The following is a 13,205-nucleotide window of genomic DNA, read 5'->3' as shown; positions in this document are numbered from 1 at the left end:
TCGAAAACACTACTAAATGTTTTATCTCAGTTCTGAATTGCTTTTAAACAGATTTGCGAAAAACAACTAACAGGAACTTAACTACTACTAACATGACCTATTCTGTTAACCTAACAGGAAACCGAAAAATTCATGTGAATCAATCAAGTAGCAGTTTATACAGTCCATTTTTCAGTCCAATTAGACAAAGTAAACACAAATCAAAACTAAAACTAAGCAAGTACAAGTTGTCTACTATCTATCCTCTTATAGCAGTTTGAATACACATGTTCCAGGAGAAATAGTTCATTTCAGCATTTCGATTCAACATTTACATCAGATCAGCCTCGAGCGTGTACCTGGGATTAGAATAAACGAGAAGAAAAGAGGATCAGCAGTAACAGATTCACAATCCAAACAACCCAGAAAGCAGAATCAATAATCCAGAAGCGTTTAAGTCAAACAAGGCTCATAGATCAACTCAAAGCAACTCCAAATTAACCACACAGACTCGAGAATGAACCCAGAACTCCTCTGAAACTTCCAGCAGACAAAACCTCAACTCAAACTAGTTTAACCATACCAAAATCACTTGAAATCAACTCAAAACACCTCTGAATACTTTAGCAACCAAACATTGAGCAAAGATGTGAATCAATTGGACAGAGATCAAAATTAACCTACAATTCTTCAGTGAAGCATTGCATTTTTTGGATTTTTTTGCAGATTTTGTTTATTATTTTTTTCTGAAGAAAGCTAAGATCTGAAGGAATTTGGATCTGAAATTTGAATTTCAGATCTGTGAGGCTTTGAGGAGTATTTGGGGGGGAATTTTGGAACTCCCCACCTTGTCAAACAAGGCAATAAGGGCTGCCTTTTATAGGCAAAACTAAGGGGAAGCTTCAGATTTTCAGTTGCCTATTAGTCTCATGTTTTCTGACTTGTGTCACAAGTTAATACTCTACAATTACTAAAATTACACTAAAGTCCTACTTTGGAAGGCCCTAGAAGATTCTAGTTTCAACTACCATGTGTTACTCAACCCTAAATGTCTAAACTACCCCTGCACTTAAACTGAAATTACATCTATAACCAAACATTTTCCTAAACTCTGAATCTATCCCAATTTAAACTCTTATTGAATCTAGCAATTGAACTCAGAATTAATGACCAAACTAACTATCAAAGGAAAAACTAACGCAAGCTAATCTAATCAGAATTGATAACCACAGAGCCAATAACCAAATTAAACTATCAACTATAACCAAATTCAACTAATTATGACGATTAATTAAACTGAAACTGGACCAACTAGTAATTAACCTAAACTAAGGAATACCAGAAATTAATTCAAACAAAACTTAATAAAACTAATTAACAAATTATCAAAAGCTTAACTAAAAATCAAACTAAAATCCGGAATTGGAACAGATTAAAATCAAACAAATAACTAGGGTTAATCAAAACAAATCAGGACACAAGATTAGAACAATATTGACAAAAATTAAAATGCAAATTAAACTAAACGTCAACAAATATGAGAACATAATCAAAAGCAAGAATTTAAACAAAGAAAGGGAAAAACTCAAAAGCTCACTGATTCAACTTCTAAAATCTGGCCAACTCTCAGAGTCCAGATTCGATCATCTCCAGTGGGAATTGGGTGCTATTGACTGCAGATTCTTCAAAAGAGAAGCCCATGGACCATGTGGTATCAATTTGGGGTAATTTGGTGCAATTAGGGTTTTGGCCGAAAAAGTTCAAACTAATATTCGAACAGTTCCGGCCACGTTCGAGGGTCAGGACCTTGGGGTTTGATAGAGGAGGTTGTGATGGTCCTCTGGTGTAAGTTTGGTGGTGCTTGGGCTACTTTGAGTCATGGCCGGAAAAACTTCGATCCAATATTTGACGAGATGTGGTGGGATTCGAAGGAAACAGAGGTTGGATTTGTGAAGAGGAGGAGAAAGGGAACAAGTGGTGTTATTTTGGGTGGGAACGGAGTGGTTACCGTCATCGCCGCGGCGAACTTGACGGAGCGTATAGAGGCGGCGTCTCTAGGGTTTGGGTAGGGGTGAGTTCTGAGAGGCGAGGTAGGAGGGGTAACGTTTGGACATTAATATACTAAACGACCCAAGCTTCTCGTCCGTTGGATTGATTAACCTCGACGGCCCGGATCGATCGACGCCAAACGGCGTCATTTCAGTTATGTAAAGGGGTGGACCGGGTAGAGGCTACTGGGCTGGGTCATTTCGGATGTGTAATTGGGCTGAAGAAACGAATTGAACGGCCCACTTCGTTGTAACAGTCCACTTCTCCCTTTTTATTTGTATTCTCTTTATTTCTTTTACTATTTTTGTATTTCATTATGTATTTTTGTATTTTTTTCTGATTTTATAAAAATGCAAAAAGTAAAATAGAGTCCTAATATATTTCAAAGTTAAACCAATTAACTCCTAAAATTGTTTAAAATCTATTTCGTGACAAATTCACAATTAAACAATTAAAAATGCAAAAATGAACTATTTTTGTTATTTTCTTCATATTTTGTTTTAAAACAAATTAACCCCCAATTAATACTAAAACATGAAATTAAAACCTAGATGCAAATGTATTTCTGTATGTTTCATATGAATTAGAATGCAAAGATAAAAATGCAACAATTACCAGAAAACGACACAAAAATTGTAAAGTAATAAAGAAATTGTTTTATTTGAATTTTGGGAATAATTCATATATAGGGCAAAAATCACGTGCTCACAGCTGCCCTTCTTTGCCCGGAAACACGAAGAGTTTTCGTGCAAAGATAAGTGAGCGGAAACGAGCGATTTTTGCCCGTTTGAATATTCCGTGCGAAGCATTTTGAAAAAGTTTGACCGCACCCTACTTCAGAGGTTGCCTACATATCCTGGGCTAAATAGGAATCAGGTCAGTGTAGTTCGGGAATGTCTGGTAGCTGGGACTACCAAGAGCTGTGATTTTACTGCGATTGCTGCTGCCACTGCTTGCTGACCTCCCTTATTACACCATGTCAAAATAAAAGAAGCTAAACTTAAGCTATGATCTATGAATTACAAGAAATCCTATCTAAGTTCTTCAAACTTGTTCTTGTACTTCCTTGTTGCCTTGTTGTCTTGTGTTATCTTGGTAAAATCCCTTATTACTATTGCAAACTACAAACTGAGGTGTTGTTCCTTTCTTCAAATTGCTGAACTTGAATGTATTCCCCTGTTGTACGGGTGGGCTCCCGACTTCAAAGCTCGAAATGGATTCTCCTATTCTCCAGGCGGACTCTTGACTCTGTTCTCCAGGCGGGCTCTTATCTTCTGAACTTGCAATGTATTCCCATGCTATCCAGGCGGGCTCCTGACTTCTGAACTTGAAATGTATTCCCTGCTCTCTAGGCGGGCTCCTGACTTCACAAAATAGACAAAACAAAGAATTTTTGAAAGCTAAAACTTTACATTGTACTCCCTTGTTCTCCTGGCGGGCTCCTGACTGCTGCGATTGAATGTATTCCCTGCTTTCCAGGCGGGCTCCTGACTGCTGCATTTGAAAGTATTCCCTGCTCTCTAGGCGGACTCCTGTCTTTAACAAAACATATAAAAACAATTAAAATTTTCTGCCCCAGTTTGGTGGCTGGGACCATGGGTGAGTGTTGCTGAATCACAAACCAGCTATTACTAAGAGTTTGAAAGCTAAATCCTATTATTCAGGGAGGTCCTGACAACTCCTAAAATTACAAACCTAAGGTATTACTCTCACTACAGCATGTCACCTACAAGGGTCTTAAACTACGTCCTGTTATCCAGGAAGGTCCTGACAACTTCCACCCATTACGAACCTAAGGTATTATTTTTCACTACATCATGTTATCTTACAATGGTATTTGAACTACGTCCTATTATCCAGGAAGGTCCTGACAACTTCTTCTTGAATTTTATCCTAAACATGCAAATTTGCAACCAACTTATATTCCCCTATGCTATTCATAATTATCTTGTGGTTTAATCGCACCATACTTTGCGGTCAAACCTGATTACTGCTTGTTTTTCCCTTATTGAGAGTTCCTCCGGCACAATCGATTTTTCTGCCCCTGTTTCAATCAAAGAAAATTTCGTCAGTTTAAAATGGTGGTTAATTGATGGCATTCTTGCTGAAAATCGTTCCACTGTATTGCTTTGCTTTTTCCTCGAACTGGCCTTGGATCGCTTGCCTTTCTTCCTGACTTTCAAACCCCTGACTCTGACAAACCGAGTGTTCTATACCCATGTTGTTGTTTCACACCTCTGAACCTTTTATCTGAACCTTTGCACTTCCCAAGATATTTCCCAATTATCCCACTGATGACACTTTCGGTGATTCCCCATACTCCACTTTACATCAGGTTGTTGCTGACATGCTCTGACCACATTATGCTTTACCATTTTCGGAAGCTGGTAGTGAGCTTTGGAATCCCTTCCCGCTTGCTTTGCACAGAACTAAACCCCCTAAAAGAAATGAAATGCAATGATTTTACGAGTTAAGGATACAGATAATCCAAAATTGGATGACTGCTGAAAAGAAAAAGGGAAAGAAACTTATCTGACCAGAACAACTGGTACCAATGGTCATGACATGCATTTCGGACTAATCGGCCCAATCTGTCCAACTACCCAGCTCTTGGTCACCACACTTTGTTGCCCCAGAATTTCCATCACTTGACTACTTTACCAAAACCTTAAACCCTGTTCATCCTGCGGCGCCTTGAAAGATTTTTACCGGCATGCCTCTTTCATTCGTTCATCTCTCAACTCACATCGCCTTACGGTGCCCGTGAGGGTTTTCACCAATAAGACTCTCTCATTTTAATTTCTCTCAACTCCCATCGCCTTACGGTGCCTGTGAGGGTTTTCACCAATAAGACTCTCTCATTTTAATTTCTCTCCTTGCTTGTACCATAGTGCTGCCCCTGACGGGAATTACTTTTACCTGCTTGACTTGACATTTCTCAAAGACTGATCAGAAGGTCTTTCTTTGGACTGTAATGTGGGCTTTGGATGGTGTTAGAAAGAAAGGGTATGAAAGGCTCAAAACAATTTCAAAATGGGTTAAAATTACAACTTTCGGAATCTAATTTCTTTCACAACAACCACAACTTCTGCCCCAGTTTCTTGCTTGGGGACTTTAGATTTTTTATTTTGGTATGACTGAACCCCAGCGAGGCTGCCTACGTACCCTTTCGGGATCAAGTCAAACGTAGTTCACGTTATAGAGACTACGTTGTTGTGTGTTTTTTTGTTTTTTGTTTTTTCTTCTTTTCCTTTCAATTTTCTTCTTCTTTTCTTTTCTTTCTTTTCTTCCTTTCTTTTCACTTTTCTTTCATTTTCTTTTCTTCCGCACTTCTTAATGGTGCCATTGATTCCAAAAGAGGGACATGAAAGAGAATAAGTAAGGCTCAAAGGGGATGACAAGGTGTAAAAGTGTTTAGATAGCAGAACAAAACGCCGTCGTCATTTCAAACTTTAAAATATGCCAAATACAAACAAGTACAATCAAAATAAAGAAATCATACATAGTATCTCTTGACCGCATCGGAATTGATGGCCATTTCTACACATTTTCCTTTCACATCTGTCAGATATAATGCACCATTAGACAACACTCTGGTTACGAGAAATGGTCCCTGCCAATTTGGAGCGAACTTTCCTTTTGCTTCGGCCCAATGAGGCAAAATACGTCTCAACACTAACTGTCCCACCTCAAACTTCCTCGGACGCACTTTCTTGTTGTACGCTCTTGCCATTCTTTGCTGGTACAGCTGACCATGACACACGGATGCCAATCTCTTCTCATCAATCAAACTCAACTGCTCAAGGCGGTTTTTCACCCATTCATCATTATTGATCTCAGCCTCCGCAATGATTCGAAGAGACGGGATTTCCACTTCTGTGGGTATCACTACTTCCGTACCATACACCAAAGAGCAAGGAGTCGCCCCCACCGAAGTCCGAATAGTGGTGCGGTATCCCAACAATGCAAAAGGCAGCTTTTCATGCCACTGTCTAGATCCTTCCACCATTTTTCGGAGTATTTTCTTTATATTCTTATTGGCCGCCTCAACCGCACCATTTGCCTTAGGGCGGTATGGAGTAGAATGACGATGAGTAATCTTGAACTGCTCACATGTCTCCTTCATCAAATGACTGTTGAGATTAGCTCCATTGTCTATAATGATCACTTTGGGTATCCCAAACCGACAGATAATGTTCGAATGCACAAAGTCCACTACAACTTTCTTGGTCACGGACTTGAATGTTTTAGCCTCTACCCACTTGGTAAAATAATCTATAGCCACCAAAATGAACATGTGCGCATTTGACGTTGCTGGCTCAATTGGCCCAATAACATCAATGCCCCATGCAACAAAAGGCCATGGTGCGGACATCGTGTGTAACTTCGAGGGTGGAGAATGAATCAAATCTCCATGCACCTGACACTGATGACATTTGCGTACATAGCTAATGCAATCTCGCTCCATCGTGAGCCAATAATAACCTGCTCGGAGAATCTTCTTTGCTAAAACATACCCACTCATATGAGGCCCACAAACTCCGGCATGTACCTCAGTCATGATAGATGTGGCATGTCTCGCATTAATGCATCTCAACAACCCGAGGTCTGGAGTTCTTTTGTACAACACTCCTCCACTAAGGAAAAACCCGCTTGCCGACCGTCGAATTGTTCATTTCTGATCACCTGTGGCCTGTATCGGATACACACCCATCCTGATATATTCCTTGATGTCATGAAACCACGGCTCACCATCAAGTTCCTCTTCCACCACATTACAATAAGCATGCTGATCGCGGACCTGAATCTGCAAAGGGTCTACGTAAGCCTTATCCGGATGGTGTAACATCGACGCCAAAGTAGCCAACGCATCGGCCACTTCATTATGAATCCTTAGAATGTGCTTGAACTCTATTGACTGAAACCGCTGACAAAGCTCATGCAAACATTGTCGGTACGGTATAAGCTTTAAGTCCCGTGTTTCCCATTTTCCTTGAATTTGGTGTACCAGTAGGTCCGAGTCACCCATGACCAAGAATTCCTGGACACCCATATCTACAGCTAATCTCAACCCCAAGATACATGCCTCATATTCTGCCATATTGTTCGTACAATAGAAACGAAGCTGAGCTGTAACAGGGTAATGTTGCCCTGTTTCAGAAATAAGCATCGCTCCTATTCCCACGCCTTTCAAGTTTGCAGCCCCATCAAAGAAAAGTTTCCATCCTGGCTTCTCAACTTGTTCCAACTCTTCAACATACATCACCTCTTCATCAAGGAAATAAGTCTTCAAAGGTTCATAATCTACATCAACCGGATTCTCGGCCAGATGGTCCGCCAAGGCCTGTGCTTTCATCGCAATCCGAGTCACGTAGACAATGTCAAACTCTGTGAGCAGGATATGCCACTTTGCAAGCCTCCCTGTGGGCATAGGCTTCTGAAAGATATACTTTAACGGATCCAAACAAGATATGAGGTAAGTAGTATAAGATGACAAATAGTGTTTCAGCTTCTGTGCCACCCAATTTAGGGCGCAACATGTCCTTTCAAGATGAGTATACTTAAACTCGTAGGGTGTGAACTTCTTGCTGAAGTAATAGATGGCCTGCTCCTTCCTTCCAGTGATATCATGTTGACCTAATACACAGTCGAACGAATTGCCCAATACCGTTAAATATAGAATCAAAGGTCGCCCTGGTTCTGGCGGAACCAACACAGGTGGATTTGACAAATACCCCTTTATCTTATCAAACGCCTCCTGACATTCGTTTGTCCACTTGACCGCAGCATCTTTCTTTAACAGCTTAAAGATAGGCTCACAAGTTGTCGTGAGCTGGGCGATGAACCTGCTGATATAATTCAATCTTCCCAGCAAACTCATCACCTCGATCTTGTTCCTAGGAGGTGGCAATTCATGGATGGCTTTGACTTTTGATGGATCCAGTTCAATACCCCGGCGGCTGACTACGAACCCCAACAACTTTCCAGATAGCACCCCGAACGCGCATTTTGCAAGATTAAGCTTGAGATTGTACCTACGAAGCCTTTGGAAGAACTTTCTCAGATCCCTAACATGGTCAGATTGCTATCTAGACTTTACAATCACATCGTCCACATACACCTCGATTTCCTTGTGTATCATATCATAGAATATTGTTGTCATTGCCCTCATATAAGTTGCCCCAGCATTTTTCAAACCAAACGGCATGACCCAATAACAGTATGTTCCCTATGGCGTGATGAATGTCGTCTTTTCTGCATCTTCCTCGTCCATTAAAATCTGATGATAACCCATGTAACAATCCACAAAAGAACCAATCTCATGTTTGGCACAATTATCAATAAATATGTGAATGTTCAGCAGCGGAAAATTGTCTTTTGGACTTGCCTTGTTAAGATCCCGATAATCGACACACGCCCTGGTCTTGCCATCTTTCTTCGGCACAGGCACAATATTAGCTAACCAGGTGGGATACCGTGTAACCCGAATGACCTTCGCATCGAACTGCTTGGTAATCGCTTCTTTAATCTTTACACTTATGTCCATTTTGAACTTTCTCAACTTCTGCTTGACAGGAGGGAATGCTGGGTCAGTGGGCAATTTGTGAACCACTAAATCAGTACTTAGTCCCGGCATATCATCATACGACCATGCAAAAATATCCTTGTACTCAAACAATGCTTTGATTATCTCCTCCTTGAGCTGTGGCTCCAGATGAACACTTATTTTAGTTTAACGGACATTGTCTTGGTCCCCTAGATTAACTGCTTCTATGTCATTTAGGTTAGGTTTGGGTTTTTCTTCAAAGTGACTTAATTCTTTACTAACTTCCTCATAGGCCTCGTCATCATCATATTCCACCTCATCATCACACTCGATTTCTTGTACTATTATTTCTGAGTTAGATTGGCTATTAAAACCAGACCGAAGATTCCTCATGCTTTTCATGTCATTGATATCAGCATAAAAAGAACTGTACAGAAAAGAAAGAAAAAAATGGAAACAAAATTAGGAATTAAGAAAGAAAAGGAATTGCATTTCATTGAATGTACAGATAACGGGATTTTAACTCATCCAAATGGACGGAACATAGTAACTGAATTACAAACCCTGGAATAATCCAGGTGAACAAAATAAAAACAAAACCCACTACCGCGACTCCCTCCGAGATGGAAGAGGAGTGGCTTCCTAGTTGTTGACATTAGCACGTGGCCCGATGTACTGTATATCTGCTTTGCTCGACCCTTCCCCGGCCTCAACCATGTTCACCTCAACAAATACCCTCTCAAGCCCTTTCTCCAAGTTCCCATCCACACCAATCAGTGGACTAGACACCTTTGCCAATAATTGCTTCCCGATACTTGGCCTGACGAAGGACCTGGACAGACGTGGAATTGGTTTGAGAAGAACCCAAACTCTTTTCTTCATCTTGTGGGCTCGTCTCACATCTGCCGCCGTAGGCTTGAACCCCAACCCAAAGGTAGCCAGATTCTTGGGCAAATAAACTGGCTGAACAATTCCTTGCAAATCAGCACCCAACCCTTTGCCTGGTACAAACCCGTTTTTCAACATTTCAGAGGCTACCATAACAGTTGCAGCCGTTATTCTGGGGACTGGGACGCTTTTCCCTTCAGAAACCTTTTCTACCGAGACTGTGTCAAAAACTTGGTAAACCCACGGCTGAACAATACCTTGCAAATTAGCACCCAACCCTTTGCCTGGTACAAACCCGTTTTTCAACATTTCAGAGGCTACCATAACAGTTGCAGCCGTTATTCTGGGGACTGGGACGCTTTTCCCTTCAGAAACCTTTTCTACCGAGACTGTGTCAAAAACTTGGTAAACCCACGGCCCCTTATCATCATCAATCTCTATGAAGGGTACGATGGCATCACTTACAGTCATCATGTTGTCTTCCCCATGTACTACGATCTCTTGTCTATCCCACTCGAATTTGACCATCTGACGTAGTGTAGAAGGCACCGCTTTGGCAGCGTGGATCCATGGTCTCCCCAACAGAAGATTATAAGACACTGCCACGTCTAACACCTAAAAATCCATGGTGAACTCGACCGGCCCAATTGTCAATTCAAGTATGATGTCACCCACTGTGTCTGTACCACCACCATCGAACCCTCGAATGCAGATGCTATTCTTATGAATTCTGTCATCATCAATCTTCAACTTGTTCAATGTAGACAAAGGACAGATATTGGCACTAGACCCATTATCAATCAGTACTCGAGTGACAACCGAATCTTCACATTTCACGGTCAAATAAAGAGCTCTATTATGTTCTGTACCCTCCACGGGCAATTCATCATCAGAAAATGTCACTTTGTTTACCTCAAAGATTTTGTTCGCGATTTTATCCAAATGATTCACTGAAATTTTATCGGAGACATGAGCTTCGTTCAATATCTTCATCAGAGCCCGGCGATGTTCATCCGAGTGGATAAGCAATGAAAGCAACGAGATTTGGGCTAGTGTTTTCCTTAGCTGCTCAACAATAGAATAATCTTGCACTTTCATCTTTTTCAAAAACTCTTATGCCTCTTCCTCCGTAATAGCTTTCTTAACTGGCACTGGATTTTCCTTGGGAGCCCTGGCATTTCTCAACTCTTCGGGGGCAAAACAACGTCCCGAGCGAGTTAAACCTTGTGTTTCACAGACTTCCTCTTTGATTTCCTTCCCCTTGTAGGTCACAACTACCTGTTCATACTTCCACGGAACGGCTTTACTATCAATTACTGGTAACTGGGTTACTGGCTTTATGACAACTGGTTCTATGTGAGCCCCCTTCACGACTACTGCAGGTGTTCTTGATACTCCCCGAACCACTACCTTGATCGGCTTTGGTTTCTTCACAACAATGGACGATCCTTTCCCCATCACCACAACTGGCTTGTTGTCTATACTTTTCAACCGAACCGCTGGTTTCACACTTGCTGACTTTTCATTCACTTTGGCTTCGCTAGAACGGATCATCATGACCGTCTGTGAGTGCTCTTAATCTCTGCTCCCTTATGTATCAGTTCAATCATGTTGGCCTCATGATGCACTGGCAACGGGTTCTGGTTGATATTTGGTGCCTCCGGGGCCTGAACCTTGATCCTGTTTGTGTCAATAAGCTCTTGCATAGTAGTTTTCAATCTCCAACATTTCTCAGTATCATGTCCGGGAGCCCCTGAACAATATTCACAGCTCACTGAATGGTCTATATTCCTAGGAAGTGGATTTGGCATTTTGGGCTCAACTGGGTTCAATAGGCCTAACTGCCTCAGTTTGTGGAAAAGAGTGGTATAGGATTCTCCCAGCGGAGTGAATGTTTTCTGTTTCTGTATTCTCTCGTTTTTGAAAGCTTGGTTTGGGCAGAAGCCGGATCCTGGCCTGTGAGACCTCGGGGGTGGATATGTGTTTTGCGGAGCTGAGTATGTATTTTGGGGAGCCGGCGCATGCCATTGCGCATGAACCGGAGGCTGGGTATAAGTTTGGGCATGGTGGATGGAAAAGTGTGGCTTTGGTGGTGGATAATAGTGTTGAGGAGGGCCATATGGAGTATATGGATAATTTGGGTGGTGGGGTCTGGGTTGGTTGTAATAGGGTGAAGGGCTTCTAGACCTGGACCATGCTCCGGATTCGACAGTTGCAACCTCTTCTTCTTCTTCTTCCCAAGCACACCCCCAGTGCCGTTTTGAATGGCTTGGGTGGTTGCTTTGATTGCTGAATAACTCATGATCTTATTGGATTTGAGTCCCTCCTCAACCATGCCTCCCATTTTCACGACTTCATTAAAGGACTTGCCCACTGCTGACACCAAATGACCAAAATAGGTGGGCTCCAAAGCCTGCAAGAAATAATCAACCATTTCACTCTCTTTCATCGGGGGTCAACCCTCGCTGCTTGCTCTCTCCAACGGAACCCATATTCTTGAAAGCTCTCACCGGGCTTCTTCTCAATCTTTGTCAATGACAGTCGATCTGGGATGATTTCAAGGTTATATTGAAAATGACAGGCAAAGGCTTGGGCCAAGTCGTCCCAGGTGTACCACCTGCTATGGTCTTGTTTAGTATACCATTCCAACGCCGATCCGCTCAAACTTTGGCCGAAATATGCCAACAACAATCCATCTCTCCTTCCTGCTCCTCTCATCTTGCTACAGAATTCCCTTAAATGTGCTACTGGGTCGCCATGCCCGTCGTACAAATCAAACTTAGGCATCTTGAACCCGGCCGGTAACTGAACATCTGGGAACATAAATAAATCTTTATAGGCCATACTTACTTGACCCCCTAACCCCCTCATGTCTCGAAATGATTGCTCCAGACTTTTGAACTTTCTGATCATCTCCTCCTGCTCAGGATTTTTGGGCAGCTTCTCGGTGCCTGCCGTGAGATCAAGATGAGGGGTATAAGAGTAGGGTTCTGGGACTTTGAAGGTAGGCTCAGGGGGATAATACTGGTTGTCATGCGTATGGAATAGAGGTTCACTAGGGGATCGGTGTAGGGTAGCAAGCGGAGGTGCCACAAAAACGGGAGTGATTGGTGGAGGAGGGTATGAGACTTGTTTGGATGGAGGAGCCTGTGATGTATAAGAAGTGGTGCCTTGGCATTGTTGGTAGAGGGGAAATGCTGGAGATGAGTTCACAGTGGGTGGCTCCTGAGGCTGAGCCAATGGTGGGATATAAGCTGGGTTAGCAGGATAAACTGGCGGTGGATACCCCTTCGCCCAGGCTTGGTACATTTCAGCCATCTGTTGCTTTAGCTTATACATTTCCTCCCTCATTGCATGAACGTCCATTTCTTCTACTTCTTTCGATGGGTCAGCAATACTCGTATCAGATTCTGGGCCAGTCATGTTCACTTTATCTTTAGATCGGGTGTTGTATGGATGGGTTGCCAGAATGCCAAACAACTAACCACCTACCTGGACTCAACATCAACAACAGCTTGGTTAATGGTTAGGGCATGAGCATATTTGATAACCGCATGTTGGGGAATGAATGCACCTAAGCAGTTTAACAGATTCTATTATGCATTTGCTCGGCGGCTTGCGTCATCCCGGCTTGTATTTCCAACGGCAACTTCCTTTCTCTTTTTGCTTCCTTTTTCCCTTCTTTCTTTTTTCTTTGCTTTTCCTTTCTTTTCTCTATTTCCTTTTCAATTTTTGCCTTTAT

This window comes from Nicotiana sylvestris, chromosome 6 (genome assembly GCF_000393655.2).
Source record: "Nicotiana sylvestris chromosome 6, ASM39365v2, whole genome shotgun sequence".
NCBI lineage: Eukaryota > Viridiplantae > Streptophyta > Magnoliopsida > Solanales > Solanaceae > Nicotiana > Nicotiana sylvestris.
The sequence above is the reverse complement of the archived record's forward strand: the minus strand, read 5'-3'. Positions refer to the sequence as shown.